This window comes from Sabethes cyaneus, chromosome 3 (genome assembly GCF_943734655.1).
Source record: "Sabethes cyaneus chromosome 3, idSabCyanKW18_F2, whole genome shotgun sequence".
In the NCBI taxonomy this organism is placed as follows: Eukaryota; Metazoa; Arthropoda; class Insecta; order Diptera; family Culicidae; genus Sabethes; species Sabethes cyaneus.
Window position 1 is genome coordinate 29,561,699 of NC_071355.1, and position 18,476 is coordinate 29,580,174.

Sequence of the window (18,476 nt, forward strand, 5' to 3'; positions counted from 1 at the left end):
GGTAGATTGAGAACCCCCCTTCCTCTAAGAGGGGGGGCTCCCATACAAATAAAACCAATATTTTCTCATAACTTGACTATTAATCAAGCAAATGGAACCAAATTTGGCATGTGGGGGTTTCTAAAGACAGGATTTTTTCAATGGTTGTTTGAGACCCCTCTTCCTCTAGAAGGGGGGGCTCCCATACAAATGAAACACAAATTCCTTCATAACTCGGGAACTAATCAAGCAAATGGAACCAAATTTGGCAAGTGAAGGTTTTTGGAGGTAGAATTTTTTTTATATGGTAGATTGAGAATCCTCCTTCTTCTAAGAGGGGGTTGCCATACAAATAAAACAAAAAATTTCATCATAACTTGGGGGTTACTGGAGGCAAAATTTTTTTCTATGGCGTATTGTGATTCCTCTCCCCTCTGTAAGGGGGGATGGCTCTCATACAAATTAAACAGAATTTGTTACAATATTCAAAAAGTAATCGAACTCGCGAGTGTTGCCGTCCATACTAAAATATAAGATAAATTTGGAACAAAATTGTTAGGAATAAATCGGTGAAGCCACGATAATGGGTCAAATTAAATAGAAGTAAGATAATATAATACTTATTTTAAAAACAAAATTGAAAAGAAAATACATTGTTAAAATGAAAATATGAAGAAAATAATGTTGAGGTTACACTAAGTTTATTGTTTCTGACCAGTTTTCAACTGATTTCAATCGAACTGCACCGATATTTTATTACGATTTTGCCAACATTACCATTTTAAGGGTTGGTAATAAAACCCAAATCGTTACGTTGGACTTGCTGCTCGAGTCACAAATGCTTATGCGTTGGATTAGAAATTTGCGGCAAGATTAAGGAATATCATGGGTTGTCAACAAGAAAGCTCTTGGTTGCAAGATTACAATTAATCAATTCTTCAGGATTATGCATGTACCATCTTTTTAGAATGGCGTAGCAACGCGCGCCGGGTGAAACAGGTTTGGTATAGTAGGACATGCATCGAAGCATGGTTAAAACCCTCAACACATAAGCACGCATAAAAAAAAATAAGCTTATCATTTACTCAATAATGATAAAGCACATAAATGCAGTGCAGAATACAGCATACACCCGGGCAACATTACAATAGATCAATAATGTTGTGGTCAAAGTGATAAGCCTTTGTATGGGCTTAAAAAAAAGTATATACTGGACACTATCACTTATTGTTCTTACAAAATAATTTTTTTTTCTTTCTTTCGCAGCTGTTGGTTGCAAGATTACAATTACCTTCAGCATTATGCATCTACCCCCTTTTTAGAATGGCGCAGCAACACGCGCCGGGTCCTCTAGTTTTAGTTATAAAGCAGGGCAGAGTGCTGGTTCTTATAACTCATCTTGAAATAAACTAGATCAAATTATATCATTATACATATCACCATAGAGCGGATTTTATTACAATTTTTGTTATTTTAACTACTGACGAGACCAAGTTTATAACAAAACACAAAACGCAAAGGAGATTTTGTTATCTTCTTACATATAAAAATGGATTTCTGTCTGTCTGTCTGTCTGTCTGTCTGTCTGTCTGTCTGTCTGTCTGTCTGTCGGGATGTTCCTTATAGAATCAAAAACTACTGAACCAATCGGCGTGAAAATTTGCATGTAGAGGTTTTTGGGACCAGGAAAGGTTTTAGTGATGGTTAGAGACCCCTACCCCCACTAAGAGGGGGACTCCCATTTTTTTCCATATGTGGACTCATTACTGCGACCAGTATAGTTGATCTATTGTAATATCGCCCGGGTGTTTGCTGTATGACCTGCACTGCATTTCTTTTAGCTATAATCGCTATTGAGTGAGCGATATGCTTATTTTAAATTGCATGCGTGCTTGCGTGTATTGGGGCTTACCCTTCCTTCAAAGCTTGATCTACTTTACCCACTTATTACTCGCTGCCAGCACTATCCCATATTATAGCCGTCCCTGGCGAGGACTCATTCGTACCTCTGACCAGTACACTTAACTATAGGAGGGATATTTGCACTGTCAAGAGGCTTCAGAGGGTAAATATAGAATTCAGCACAAAGGAAAGGTAAATGAAGGGGCCTGAGAATAAACCCATACTAAAGTCACTTGACATCGAATGGCTTGATTCTACTGAGATTCGCACCCATGACCACTCGCTTGTCAAAGCAGACTCGGTAACCTTGCGGCTACGGAGCCCCCCTGGGGGACTTGCATCCCAATGAAACACAAATTTCTGAATAACTCGAGAGCTAATCAAGCAAATAAAGCAAAATTTGGCATGTGGGTGTTTTTGGTGACAAGAATTTATTCTATGGTAAATTGGGACCCCTCTCCTATTTAGGAGGGGAATTATGACTCCTCTCCCCTTTAAGAAGGGGGGCTTCCATACAATTGAAATACAAATTTCCTCATAACTCGAGAACTAATCAAGCAAATGGAACCAAATTTGACATATAAGTGGTTTTGGAGGCAAGATTTTTTTCTATGATGAATTGAGACCCCTTTCCTCTTTAGAAAGCGAGTTATGACCCATCTCCCCTTTAAGAGGGTGGGCTTCCATACAAATGAAATGCAAATTTCGTCGTAGCTCGAGGACTAATCAAGCAAATGGAACCAAATTTGGCATGTGGGAGATTTTGGAGTCTTGAATTTATTTTATGACAGTTAGAGGCCTCTCACCCCTGTGGTAGGGGGATATGGACTCTCATACAAATACAATAAATAAGATTTCTCTATCTTTGCTGAAGAGATAGAAGGTTATTGTCTTTAGCAAAATTTCTTGTAATAATGTGCTCTATAACTTTGCAGAACACATCAATATAATACTATATTGACACTGAAAAAAAATAATTTTTTTATTTCACTTTTAGGGGGATCAATCAAAATTTAAATTCCACCAGACGATAGAGCTTTTAATTTCTAGAAACTCTTCCAGAGATTCGATAAACCTAAAACCAAGTTTTCTCAATCAAAACTCTAGTGCGCACGTTTTCTTTGGTTTGTGGCTATTGTGTGCGCGAGTAACTGTGTTACAAAAGTTGGCGCGAGTGTTCGAGGGTTAATATCTTTTGACCGGTAAAACCAATTCTTATGAAAAATTGCATATATATTCGTAGTGCCAAAACCTCTCGTTTGATATTAAAATATTGAAATTAAGTAAATTATCTTAGTTAAAACCGTTATAAATTATTGTTAATTTTGGTGTGGTGTATACGGTTGCTCATAACTTTCAAATTAAACGTCCAATCAAAAAACCATTCAATAGTGATCTATTAGGATATATTACCTTTCAAATGAGACTAATAGCGCATAAATCGGTTTGTCCATCTCTGAGAAACAGGCGATAATTATTACCTTGTCAAAACAGGTTTTTTAAGCAACCCTTTTAAACTACTTGTTTATTTTCAATAAAAAAAAATTCCTGAAAAATTTAGCTTTAACAAGAACTTTCATTTGATACTAAGATCGTTGAAATCCGTCATGTAGTTCCGGAGAAACCCATGTCACGTAGTTTTCACATTTTTGCTTAAAACTTTTAAACGAAACGTCGTATCGCGAAACAACTTGATAGTGATCTACTAGGGGGCCGTGCAATAATTACGTAAGGGCTTTTTCCTCATTTTTGAACCCCTCCTCCCCCCTATATAAGATATTGTAAGATTTTGGCCAATCCCCCCTCCCCACCGTAAAAAATCTTAGTAAGATTTTTTGAAACATCAAAATTCAAGTTTTACTTAAAAAGTTAGACATTGAAAAAACATTGTAACAGGTCAATAAAGTTCAAACAAATTCATAAAAAAAAACAAATAATATCAATTATCTGTTGTAAATCCCTTTATGGCCCACTCACAAACAGAACGTATTTCAGCATTGAGGTTGACAATAAATGTTGGTGTATGCTCAGAAACTCACTAGCGTTCACTTGATTCGCATTGATCCACTCTAAATCGTCTGAACACGTGTCCTCGTCAAGTAGCGTACAAAGAACTTCTTTGCCTCTTCTAGATGGCACGCGACATGGTCTTAAGTTGGAATTGGTACAGCGTTGCGTCTAATGTACGGATCTGTAATGACCATCCGCGGTGTCCTTTGACGCAAAATACCGACCCCACTCTGGTCACATGCGGCATGCAAGATCTTTGGGAACAGAAGAACAATACATCCCAAGAAGCATTTTTGTTGTATAGTAGCTTATCAAGCACTTGTTCCATTGGTACAGCTATAGATTAGTTGAATAAGCTACTTTTAAACAAAAATGCTTCTCGTGATATCAGAAGGGATTTTGCGGCTGCGTTGCGGAATTGGAATAGGCAATTGCAACGAAATATGTTGGAATAATAGCATAAACCGATGACATCAGATGGCTCTGGAACAAGTAAGGCAACTGCAGTTTGGGACGATTCAATAATGACGTCCACCAAATTTCTACTTTTTTAGACCCCCGCTCCCCCTCTAACCGATTGTGTCACAAAACTCAACCCCCCCCCCCCCCCCCCTCTGGACGTCACACAAACTCAAAATTAAAATGAAAAGCGTGTTGATAGCAAAAAGTGGTTTATAAAAATAGCTTAACCTTTTAAGAGTTAGAGTATGATTAAAAGCTATAGAAAATGCTGCTTTTTTACAAATTTTTTATAGAACTGCTGACTTGCTTGTAATTTTGCTGTAATTTTTTTTTTGCTGTAATTTTTTTAGTTGAAATATTTTTATGGGAACGATTTATGAACTGCGAACAAGGACTCAACCATCTCTTGCAAATCGTCACAAATCAGTGAAAAAATGAAGCTTTGGTTTCAATTAAAGTAGCACCGCTTTGCTTCAAAACAAGCTTCAATTTGCGTCGGCGAAGCAGGTTTCATTACATCGTGACAATAGCTTTTAGAGTTCAAAGTCTAGAAACTTTGATTGCAAACGAACTGAAATTGAGCAACTTATATTCTTACGTATGCGTGATTTATCTAGTTAACATTGACAAATTGTTCCTGACTTTCAAGCGTCGTTTGCTGGAACAATTAGGGGAAGGGCGGTAAAAACGGACACCTTAAGGTAAAGACTCAATATCTACTCAAATATAACTGTATTGATCGCAATTTTCGCACAAACTGAACCTTTAAGTCTCTGTCTAATAAAGTTACAACGTGCGCTGGAAAATTTCTTCCAAAATATATGCTCTTTTTAATATTATAAACCTCATGTATAAATCAGAGTTTCTGCGCAAGGGCGGGAAAGACGGACACTTGATATGGGAAAGACGGACACTCGCAAAAAGGTGTCACGCGTCGTCGAATTATCAGTATTAAGAAAGATTAACATATTTCATCATGTATTTAGGAAAGAATTGGTTTGGAAAAACCCCCTTCCTGATCCCCCCTTTGAGCGAGAAAATAAAATGGTTCCCTTCAATATTTTAATTGGTGACGAATTAATCGTTTCTAAAAGTTGGCCTATTCCAACTGCTATATGACTTCTGGTTACTTTTACATATAAAATATGTAAGTATTTGCAATGTTAAATAGTTGTTGGGCAAAATGAGTTCAAAATCTGTGTGCCCGCCTTTCCCTACCTTTGGGGGTCCATCTTTCCCGACTTGGATACCATTTTTTCAAACTTCAATAACTTTTTACTGAATATTCAAAAATTCACCAGGTTTCCAATGGATATTCAGTGAAGGATCAAACTAACGGAATGTCGTCTGTTTAGCATGATTATGTTATTTTTTAACGATTTACTAGCCATTTTCTTCACACACAAAATTACATTGATTAGCGTATATACGTATTTTTTCTTTGTTTTGCTTATAAATTTGACAGCTGCGCTGCTAAAAATCAGCAGTTTAATTCAAAAGTGTTAATTCAGTCTATAGAAACATTGCCCATCAATTATTTGCTTCAAAAAATTATTGTTTATGAAATATGACAAGTGTCCGTCTTTCCCGCAGTGTCCGTCTTTACCGCCCTTCCCCTACCAGCTTCAATTGAAGCTTGCTTGAAAGATTCTGTTCAACAAATGAGTTTCTTGAGTGAAGTAAAGGTAGGATCAGTTTCATTTATGTGTTTCGACGATGTTGGGCGCGCTGCGATCTTCTGAAGTAAGATAAGTTTGAAAATCGAAATAAATCGCAAATTTTTGCAGCCTATTGATGAAAATAAAATTTTCTTCGAAGGATGTCACATTTGCCTAGACCTCCTCTCCCCCTTTGTCACAACCTGTCACAAAATTGACACCCTCCTCCTCCCCATAAGCAATGGACGTCATTATTGAATGGTCCCTTTCCCTAAGTGGGCATGGCTAAAATACTCAGCAGGTTGCTACGCATTTCCTTGCAGCATGAAGGATTTCGACACTTCACAACTTAACTCATCAATTTAAAATTTTTTGTAACAAGTAACATGAGTTGCTATTAAAAATATGAATTTTTTCGAGTGTGAAAATCTTACGTAAGAAATGATTAAACCCCCCTCTCCTCCAAATAAGATTTTGTAAGATCTCGCGGAACCCCCCTCCCCTCATTATGTCTTACGTAATTAGTGCACGGTCCCTAGCCAATAATACCTTTCAAACAAAAGTAATAGCGAACGATTCGGTTCAGCCATCTCTGAGAAACAGGCGATAGAAAAAAATCATTACATACATACACACTCACACACACACATATTGCTTAAATCGTCGAACCCTATCGATTAGTATATGTGACTCGGATCAATTTCGTGTTTTTCGACCAATTTTTAAACCTTTGTTATAGTATAACAAAGGTAAAAAGAAAAGGCGAGTCTTATTCATTCATATTAAAGTCCTGAAATCCTCAACGTAAATAAATTTAAATATTTCTATGTAAAAACGGCTAACGACACGATTTTCCGCATGGGGCGAACATATAGTACATATACGGGGGGGGGGACAAGATAAAATATGGGGCGAAGATTAAATTATTTCTGAAGATTTTAAATGCCAAACTCCAATAGTAAGACGTAACCGATTAATGATAAAAATCATAAATTCTTGAAGAGAAAACGTTGATTGACCATAATTAGTAACATAAACATAAACATAAACAGCTAGCTAAACTCTCAAAATTAATTGGAAATTGGGTTCTAGGGAGCGAAATATAATACATTTACCCTATTTTATTCTCAGCAAGTTTGAAAGGGATCGGTAAATTGAGTAATTTCCTACAGCGTTTCTTGCGTGATGCAGTTTGATGTGGGATACCCTTTACTATCGACGGAATACCAGTAGGCCTTGCTGATATTGAAGGCTTCAATTTCCTAGATGCGGCATTTAATATTCTTAAGAATAAGAAGATATTCTTCTTCCGAAAAGCGGATGTTCACATTGTTTGGAATGTCACGGATGATATAATCAATCTGAGTCGGATTATCTAAAACATTTAAAAGTACACTCAAAAAGTGTTTAGCAGAAAGATTGCAGGTGTCACTCGGTGTGCTGGAAGTTTTTCCGGCAAGAAGAATATTGCAAAGAAGCCCGTTTCCAGATTTGATGAATCTAATATGAATCTAAATATAATCAGAAATGCTCGGAAACCCAGCATACAAAAAATATTCTGATGCTTCACAATGTTTTGCGACTAACCTCCATCTAGTCAGAACCGACCCACCCGAACAAACTACTTGCGTCTCCTTGGAATCAATGTCACCCCCAAATAGTGGAGACGCAAATAGTTAGTTCGTTTGATTATTTCTTCTACTTCACTAATGAAAACATTTGCATACGCTAGTAGGAATGATCATCGCCATACAGTGACTAGAGTGGTATCGTTCCGAAATCCGTTCCTGTGTTTAGCTTCTTAGACAGTACAGCAGCGTGTGGAGAAAAGGAAAATAAAATAAATTAAACCAGCCGACGCGAACGCGCAAAACGCGGGAGACTCTTTGGCGGCATGCCAACCTCGATGCTGGGGTTAGGTTATAATAGTTCTGTAGCTAGCTTTCTTAGTACCCACACGTACTCTCACATATTTTTTATTTCTGTATAAGTTGAGCAGCAGCAAATGAATGAATGGAAGTGCAAACACTTATTAAAAGTGACGGAATTACGGGGGGAGGAACCCCGTTGTTGGGTGACCGCATTAAGCCAGACGAAACCGCAGACGAACGAACCGACTAGCTGGCGAAAGAAAGTGGTTAGTAGAAAGCGGTGTGCGATGTGCGAACTAGCTTCGCTAGTTCTTGACACCTGTCAAAAACGAAGATTGGAAACACTACTAGGTTATTCCGTCTGGATTCAAGAAAGATCTTGTTGGTGCCTGTTTCATTTTGTTTGGCTCTTATTTTTTGACAAATTGTTCGATGACTGATGGGTGGCGGGCTGGGAGGGTGCTGGAAGATTTATGGTGTCTGGTAGTGTTCGCGGAAACGGTGTTTCCTGCTGATGGCAGTTTGCCCAGATGATTCGGCAGCAGAGTACTCGCCGGGGTGATCGCAAATTAACCTGCTTTTTCGATTGCGACATAATTTTTTCAACAAAACTATCGTCTAAAAGCGAGGGGAAAATCAAGAAAGTCAAACTGGCTCTCGGCTCGTTTCAGTAACTAATTTCCTGCAACGATTTTGTAGAGCAGAGCGAGAAAATGATGCTCCCCAAAGCACTTGCTCTCGTCCGTGATTTGAGCTACGAAACTATAATGTTGTTTTGCTGTGCTTACATGGCGAGTCAAAGTAATTACCGAAGCTAATGAGTGAACAAATCGCACCTAATGCGCTGTGATATGCAGAGGCCGTCTGTAGAAGGACCGGGTAGGAATTTTGCAAACTCTCAGGTGGTTGACCTATGAATCAAAGTTGTTTTTAGAATTGATGCTGGATTTCGATAAATCGGCGTAAACTAATATGCCATTCTGTGAAAATACAATGTTTACGACCGACAAACAACATAATGGTAATAAATAAACTAGCTTTCAGGCATTCACTAACCATGTTTACCGGGAAATCATACACGTTGTTCGTGATTAATTTGCCTTGTTCGTGGATCGGTATCGGCACTGTTTACCTTCCGGTAATCTTCACGGTCCGATCACTGTAACTCGTGCTCTTTTAGTTATTTTTGAAATCCATTAGCTGATGACTGATGAACAGGAGCGGGTGTAGGTTGAAATTTGGCCTGTCGAAAAATTTAATGTTTATTCAGTGTCAATCATCAATGTGCTACGCAGTTTTACTATTTCCGGCGTCAGTCAGGTAATGATTGAACGAAAGTTTCGCCGAAATTGGTTACTACTCATTACTATAATTTGATACGACAGCATCTAGTCATAGTAAATCTAGCTAACGTTCGTACTAAATGCTTTTTACACATACGAAAAGGTAATTTCCGAGGTCACTGAAGTCATTTTTAGCTTGTCGAATTTCTTCTGCCAAAAAGATGTCATTACTGGATGGTTGCAATGCTTCATTCTTTGTTCGCATTATGCCCCTTACTTTGGAATGCTACTTTGTGTCACAACAATGTTACTGCCTAGTAGTAGGTCGAACAAGATCCATATTAAAGCCAATCAGACCGGTTCGGCACTGATCACATCGAATCGGCTTCCCGCTGACGGTAATAATAGTTTTCCTTTCACTGTAGTGCGGTGAAATTTTCCCTGCATCCCAAAGAAGCACCGTCGCGTCGTTGCCTTTGCCAGCCAGTAAGCAACTTCAACCTGACTGACTGAACCTGACACAGTAGAGTAGGTAGTGGTGACTCGACGAAGGACAAAGTCGCAACGTCGGCAACGATGGATGTCGACCTTCGGGCGGTTAGATTCAATTTGCTCGTCCCATTAGGGTAACTTCCGGAAGGTGGATCCTATTTTGTGCTCTCGTTCTGCTATGTACGTTGCCGGCTTGAATAGTTACAAACTTCCGCTTGGTTAGGGGTTGAATTTGCTTTCTGGGAGCGACCCGGCTGTTCTGATATATTAGATTTGACCTGTGAAAGAATGCTACATATTTCCAAAACTAGCTAATCCATACAATTTTGTATAGATAGTTGAGCTACCGAATGTACAGTTACTTCCCATCTTAAAAAAGTGATCAACCTTTAAATAATACACTAGAAATAATGTTATTAGCAGTCCAGAACTGTTATTTTAAGCCCAGCGGTTTCAGCAGCAGTTTCCAATGAACCCGCTTAATTTGAATGAGCTGTTGTTATTCACATTACTGAAAGTTCAAGGTATGTAAAAACATCACGGATGTTTTCAATTGCTGATATTAACTCCCTGATATTATTATTGATATTGATTGATATTAACATCTGGCCTTTTGAGTTTAATTTGTTTAATTTTCAAAGTAGTAGCTTACAGCAGTGCTCTTATTTATCGACCGATCCATGGTGATGTTTGGTAAAGTTGTGAAAGCATAGCGTATCATTCGTGACTTGAGGACTGCTAACCTATATTTACACACCTATATATTTAGTTAGAAAATGTTTATTCTTGTACAAATTCATAAATGTGGGTAGTAGGGTATGTTGCTACTTCGTCGTAATTGCCTATTCCCGTCCTATCCAACACAAATTATTAAAAATATCAGCATTTTTATGACACACAGTGCAAAACTAGTTATTCCCTAGTATTTAAGTTAGTTGTCTACCGTGCTGCATCACTATCCGGACACTTAAGCAGGTCACATTTTTAATAAGCTCCGTAAAAATTAATAGCGCACCACTTCGATATTTGCTTTGTGCTATAGCCAAATTTAAAGTTTGAACTTTCAGTAATACATCAATTTAATGATAGAAACTCGATTAAATTCATTAAAATAAGTGAAATAAAATGGCTTGTCTTGTTCATAAATCCGGACACCTCAATCTGGTTGAATCAAAATCCGGACATTTTTGAATCAATTTCCGGACAGGTAAAATTGTCTCATATTGTGGTTAACAAATTAATATCTACAAGTAAAAACGCATTAATTGTAACAATAAGGGTTGATTAATTACTTTTCTTTACTTTTTTACCTTTAATAACACTTTTGTGTCGTTAACAAGGATGGAAAAAACGCTTCTAGCAATGATAAACATACGAGCGATCTGTTTCAGTTTCATTGACATTGTAAGCGATAAGCAATTTGTCGTAATCTGTACATGATATAACAAACTTTACGATAGATCTTGTTTATTGCTTGATCGCAGTGAAAAATATAATAGATACAGACAATCAGTTGAGTGTATTGCGTTTTCTCGCAACTAGGTGAGATGTAACTCTAATCGACTGCTGAGAGTTGTCAAGAGAACAAAATCTTATGATCAATGCTAAACATTTACTGGCTGTCATGAACTGTACTGATTATGATGTGTGCATGGGGAAAACTCGCAGATTTGATCAAAATCACTGATTTTCCATCCGTGGTTGTTGGTAAATACCTGCCTTCCCAGAACGATGGTGATTAACTATTCCAAAGTTAAATAACGTAAAGCATTTAATAGAAAGTGTATTTTACAGTGAATAAATTCGGTAGAAAGTTTCAGACTTATTAGTTAGTTTCTTTAGATTTATAACATTTTTTTAATTGTTTACTCATAATCGCCTCCATCTTCGATCTTTCTGAGTTTCTCCTGTTCCCTTCTAATCTGCTTCGAATGCCTTTCCTCAATTATCATTCTATTCAAATTTTCTTGTTACTGTTTCTCTTTGGCTTCCGCTTGATACATCTCCATCCATTCGTCGCTAGTAGCTACTGCTGGAAACGCACACCATTTACGGTGTCTCTTACCTATCTTTGGAGGTAAATCCGTACTGGTTTCTATAACATTTGAAGGAACAATGTCAGCCTGTTGAAGCTCAGATAACGATGATGTATTCCAATACGATTTTCTCTTCATCGTTTGAAAGGGCAGGCTGAATACCCTTTCGATTTCCAGCATATCTCGATTTTTACTTGTTCTTCAGCGTACTCTTTGTGGAATTGCATATTTATTAGCTGTTCCACGGATAGAAGCTCCTTTTCGTACTACAGTTACTGCTTGGTTCAATATCACCTCACGCATTGCTTTAGAAAAAAGTTAATCAGTTACCATCAATAGTCAAGCTGTCCGGATTTAAAAACATCTTGAGATCTTGGTTGAAAATCCGGACAGAGTAATTAATCATTAAAATACACTTTATTTCAGCATTTTAATGAATGATACGTTTTCAATTGATTAAAACTTACTATTTATATTAATTCTAAGCTTAAGAAACTGTTGTACTAGTGATAAAAAGTTCACAAAACCGCTAAAACTGAGAGCACTACTTCTTAATAATCCGAAACAACTGGTAGACAAAAGACTCTGTTTGACAGCAACGTTACGTTTGGATTTATTTCAATTATGTCGCGCAGCCTACTTAACTTCCGCTTATGTTTAAACGATCTTAGATATATTTGAAAAGCTCTCCACATAATTACACCTCATAAATAGCATAAATTTCTATAGTAATTAAGATAAATTGGTGAAGGTGTCCGGATATTGGTACCGTCCGGATTTTGATGCAGCATGGTATCATACGCGATCAATCAAAGTGAACTGAGATCTATTTAAATGCTTTTTATCATTAACCCTTTATAAGGCAGTGGCAACTATATTGCCACCAACAAAAATTTTTTATTCTGCTTCTATAATTATATTGATGTCATTATAAACGCAAACCAAATATTTTTCGTTGGTGGCAATTTAATTGCCTCGGCCTCATAAAGGGTTAAAGAAGTCTTACCAGCCAAATTTCCTACGTTTTTCGTGCGACGAAGAAGACAATGTCGACTAATCGTTTTAATTTCTGCCATTAATAAATGAAAATAACTCACGCAAGGTATTGTCATTATTCTACAGCCAGGAAAACTTGCCTGACCTGCAGAAATTGTATAGAATAACATGCCGTCCTACACAAATACATGCGCGTTAGCTTCGTAAACATTGTTGTGATTTTTTGTTCGGACGATGAAAAATTTTGAAGGATGGATTTTAAAACGGTACGACGGATTTTAGAAATAAAGTCAGTTGCGTAATTTCAATAATATGCTTTAATAGTCGCTTTTCAGTGATTTCAAAGTTCACGGATCGGAAGGTAAATGTGTTTTAGTCAAATCAGCACAAGAACTTTTGGTGTATTCATTAAATCCATCCAACAAAAAATGAAAAGTAGAATGGCTTTGCTTATTACGACGGGAATTAGAAAAAAACCTATATATGAAAATGATTGTACGTCATGATAGAATCCAGTGAAATACACGATTTACTTATTTCTTAAAAATGCTATAACTTTTTTGACGATACCCTTCACTGAAACTTTTTGCACTGTTGCAAAGCACATTTTTTTGAAACTTCCAACTGAATCAGTTTCTCCACCATTTTTGAGATACCTTTTGATTATAGCCCAGTATCTTTTAGTAGACCTCAGTTCTAGGCATTTTGGTGGATTTCGACATGTTTGAGCAAAATCAATGTTTTCAGTTATGAGAAGTGTAAGTACTCACAGTCGACTGGTGAAAAGAGTACGGAAATTTGCCGAAAAACGACTAAGATATGACCATTTCTATGAAATCAGTTCTGGAAATATTCTTAGTAACGTGCTACTTTTATGGCCAGTATGACAGTCTCCGTTGATAGCATGGGATTATCAGCTGCTTCCAAGCTGAAATAATTGTAATTGCTCCAAATTGTAAATGCTACATCAGATCGCTGTTGAACAAAATCAACCAAATTCCGCCGCCGAGGCAGGATCGGCTAGAAACGGTTATGCAGTTCGGTCTTGCTGTACGGATCATCTCAAGACAGCGCAGCAATCTAATCATCTTACGAACCCTGTACTGTTGCAGAAACTGGTAGAAAAGCTACCCGGCTCGTTGCGCCTCGATTAGGCAATTTATAAAAATCATCATTAAATTGCAACTCTTGACACCTTCGGTGAGTTCATGTTGGGACTGATGACATCAGCAAGGGAAGTTTCCTTTAGCATTCCGGGGTTTAGTGCACAAAAGTGCACCCAAAGCAAATACGGTAATCGTTCCAGCCTATTGTGCGCATGAAAAGCCAGCACAGACACTTAGTAACAAATGCAGCGTTAGGACAGGGAAGCCGTGCCTATCGTGTGGACGAACACGAGCGTGGATGAACAGTGGAAAGTGGTACAGCAAAAAGGACTCTGCAGAACGTGTCTCAATAGGCAAATGACCGTGTAGGTCCTGGCATGATTGAGGTACCGATGAATACCAACAGAATCACCATACTCTTTTGCATTCCACCCCCCCTTCTGAACGAATAAATGTATCATCTCGCCGTGTAACCTCTGGTGATTTACAGTGGCCACTTTTCGGCATACTCCCTGTTATTTTATATGGCAACAATACCTCTGAAATAATTTACGCCTTTATTGACGGGGGGTCATCCAATACTCTCTTGGATGAATCTATTGCAAGACGGTTTGGTGCTAATGTGAAATCGAAACCGCTAGCACTGAAGTGGACTGCAAATGTAACGCGGGTCGAGTCAAAGTCACAACATGTGCAAATCGACATTTATGTTAAAAGCAATTATTAACGATACACTCTTTTAAACGCTAGGACAGTTGGTCGTCTGGTTCTGCCGACTCAAAGCTTAAAGTACCACGATCTAGCGAATCATTTTTCCCATCTACGCGGCCTCCCACTCGACGACTATGATACGATTGAACCCAAATTACTCATCGGTCTGGACAACTTGAGGTTGTGCTTTCCCCTAAAATTGCGCAAAGGAGGACAAACACATCCGGTTGCTACGAAATGTCGTCCAGGATGGAGTGTTTATGGATATGTTCCAAACAAGTCATCCCAATCAGCACTTCTTGGGTTTCACATACGAACGGTTTCCGATCGGGATCACGAACTAAACGAGCAGCTTCGTGATATTTTCACCCTCGATGATGCAGGAGTTACTGATTCGAGTCAGATCCTGGAGTCAGCCGATGAGAAACGTGCCATACGACTGCTGCAAGAAACAACTCGGCGCACGCCTACCGGACCGCACTACGAAACAGGCCTGCTATGGGACACGGACAGCCCAACTTTTCCAGGCAGTTACTCAATGACCGTCCGACGTTTGGAGGCTTTAGAACGTCGACTTCAGCGAGAGCCAGACCTTCTAGAACGTGTCCGTGAACAGATAGTGAACTACGAAAGGAAAGGATACGCATACCAAGCGAGTTTGACCGAATTGACCTCTGTTGAACCCAGTCGCATATGGTATCTTCCTCTAGGGGTTATAACAAATCCAAGGAAGCCTGGTAAGGTCCGTCTGATCTGGGACGCAGCAGCAAAAATAGGCGAAGTTTCGTTCAACTCTCGGCTTTTAAAGGGGTCCGATCTATTGACCCCTCTTCCGATGGTACTATGCCAGTTCCATCAGCACCCAACAACTTAAAATACGCTTCCCGGATTGCCAGTCGCAGCGCTTCGTATTTCGACATCGCACTTTAGATCTTCCTCAGATTTATATAATGGACGTCGCCAATTTCGGGTCATCCTGTTCCCCAGCATTGGCGCAATATGTGAAAAACATTAACGCAGATGAGATTCGCCAGCGATTATGTACGAGCCGCAGCAGCAATAAAAAACAAACACTACGTGGATGATTATTTAGACAGCTTGCAGACTGTCGAAGAGGCTATTGCAGTAGTTAACGAGGTCAGGTTGGTGCACTCCAAAAGAGGCTTCACTCTCCGGCGCTTCCTGTCTAACAAGTCAGACGTTTTGCAAGGAATAGGCGAAGTGGCTGAGCAAAATGCAAAAAACTTACACCTTGAGCGAGACGGCAAGCCCGCGTCAGTGTTGGGAATGAAGTGGATTCCCAAAGTATATGATGAAGAAGATTCATCTATTCCTTTAGTACACGAGATGATCTTCAATGTATTTTGCATCGCGACCATATTCCTACCAAACGCGAAGTAGCTAAAGTGGTGATGAGTCTTTTCGACCCACTAGGTCTCATCGCTTTCTTTCTCATTCACGGCAAAATCCTTATCCAGGAGCTGTGGGCCGCAGAAATAGGATGGCGTCAGCAAATTCCGTAAGATCTCAATGAGTGCTGGCAGCACTGGGTGAAATGGGAGCTCAGAGCAGGGGTTCTGGGCGTCCGCCTAATAGAAACTATCCAGAAACATCACACCTTTACAGTCAGTCAACGCTACTGCTGTAGCGACGCAAGTACGGTACTCGCAAGGATTGGCTCTACTGACTGAAAGGAATACTACTGAAGAAATCGCTATACTTACCAAGTCTCGAGGACCACCTGAAAATCGCCACGCCACCGTGGACAAATGCAGCTCAACGTACACTTTGTGTCCCTTTCTGGACGAGAAAAGCATTTTGCGTAGTCGTGCTCGAATCGATGCTGCACCGTATGCGTCGATCGAAGCTAAGTTTCCAGCCATCCTGCCTAATCAACATCTAATCACTTTCCTTATTGTAGACTGGTATCATCACCGTTTCCGTCACGCCAACCGAGAAACGGTCTTCAACGAAATTCGCCAACGATTTCGGATATCCGCACTAAGACGATTTTTGGATGTCGTCTAGTGAAGGCAACCCCGAAACCACCAGCGATAGCTCCACTGCCCGAAATGCGCTTGGCAGCATTTATTCAACCCTTCACATTTACAGGGTTGGAGTACTTCGGGCCAGTGCTCGTGAAATCAGGTCGAAGCAACGTGAAGCGCTGGGCGTAAACTTGACGACGAAACCCTGGAGACCATTCTTTTGGAAGCCGAGGGCTTGATCAACTCGAGACCTCTTACGTTTATACCGTTGGAGTCTGCCGATCGAGAGGCGTTAACGCCCAACCATTTTTTGCTGGGCAATTCTTCTGAAGAAAAATTTATATCCACTGAACAGATGATGGACATTCGCTCAACGCTCCGTTGAGAGGTTGAGGTTGGCGTCTTGGTGTTGGTGGTTGACGGAAAGGCGAAGAACCACTGGCTACGGGGAAGAATCGAGCGTATAATACCCGGACGAGACGGCAGAGTGCGGCAGGCGCAGGATCGGGGATCCTGCGTAGACCAGCTGTGAAATTGGCTATACTGGACGTCGCGACGAATAGTAAACCAGGATTCGGTGCTTCACAGGCTTTGGAATCTCACTAAGGTTTACGGGTGGGGGTATGTAATGACGAGACCCCTCATCGCAGTAACGCTACAAGCAGCACCGCAGTTATCAAAGTGATAACGATTCCGAATGATAACGTCACGGGCTATTAGTATGTGAAAGACGAAACGAAGAGGCACAGAAAAGCCACGAGTGAAATTTGCAGAATCTTCTAAATTTGTATACCAATTAACAGTGAATTTGTTCCATGCGATACTACTTATGTTAAAACTACATTATATTGATTATCAATCCTAATTATATTGTAAAACCGTGCACATGCTGAATCTAAATTAAAACCTAGTGTGAGTACAGATTGATAAAATTTAAATGAGTAATTGTCGCTGAAACGGGACCACTACTGACACGAGGTCTTCAAATATTGGAACTTTTGCGCTGAATTGGTTGAAAATGGTTAAAAAATAAGAATTACACTTTTGATACCTCGAAATAGTGGACCCCTCGTTCGCCAAGGGGCCTAACAGTTTCAAAACAAGTTAAATTTTGAGCAAACCTTGAGATTTATATCATGCGATAATTCATAAATTTGCCAGGACCCAACTAACAAATGGCCCGGTTCTGTAATGAAAAAGAACAGGGCTTTCAAATGGAGTAAAAATTTTTCGCGGCCATCTTGAATTTGGTCGCCATATTAGCTTTTATCGAAAAATTGCCGTTTTCAGCATGAGCCCCCCAACCGACTTTCATTTTAAGACCACCATTGGAAAGCTGAAAACAACTGCTATAAGAAACATTCATAAAATTAGGTGTGCAATGGCATTAACTGAATAAAACAACCAGTTATTTGTAGCAAGGTTCACAATTTTAATATAATTATTGTGATATTTGCAAAACTTGCTATGAAACAAACTAATGATTATTGATATTCGTATTCATATTCGATTCATCGTGACCGAATAGAATAAGAGAGAGAGTTACCAAAGAGAGTTGTCAAAATTTAAATCGCTGATGAGTTGGCGATGAACCATCATCGCGATGAAAATGAGCAACATTCCCAAGCAGCAATATGAGTTGTTTTGTACCCTTATGCTGATTTTCAGGATCTGTTTTGGTCTCAAATGACATCATAAGAATGTAATAAAACCCAAATTGTTACCTGTTACCTTAAAGACTCAATAAACGAAAAAATCGCCTACAATTTTACAACGTGGACTTAAGAATAATCTGTAGCAAATAAGAAGTGTAAGCAGAATGCTTTGGAAAAATAGCAAAAACGAGCCTTTAACTTAAAAAATCGAGGGGTGTCGGTTTTACCCAGATTACCCCTAATAGAAGAACGAGATAGTAGTGAAACAAGTGACAGCAAAAGGCGCTGAGAAGAGTAGTTGCCGATGATGGCGATGACGCCGGCAGC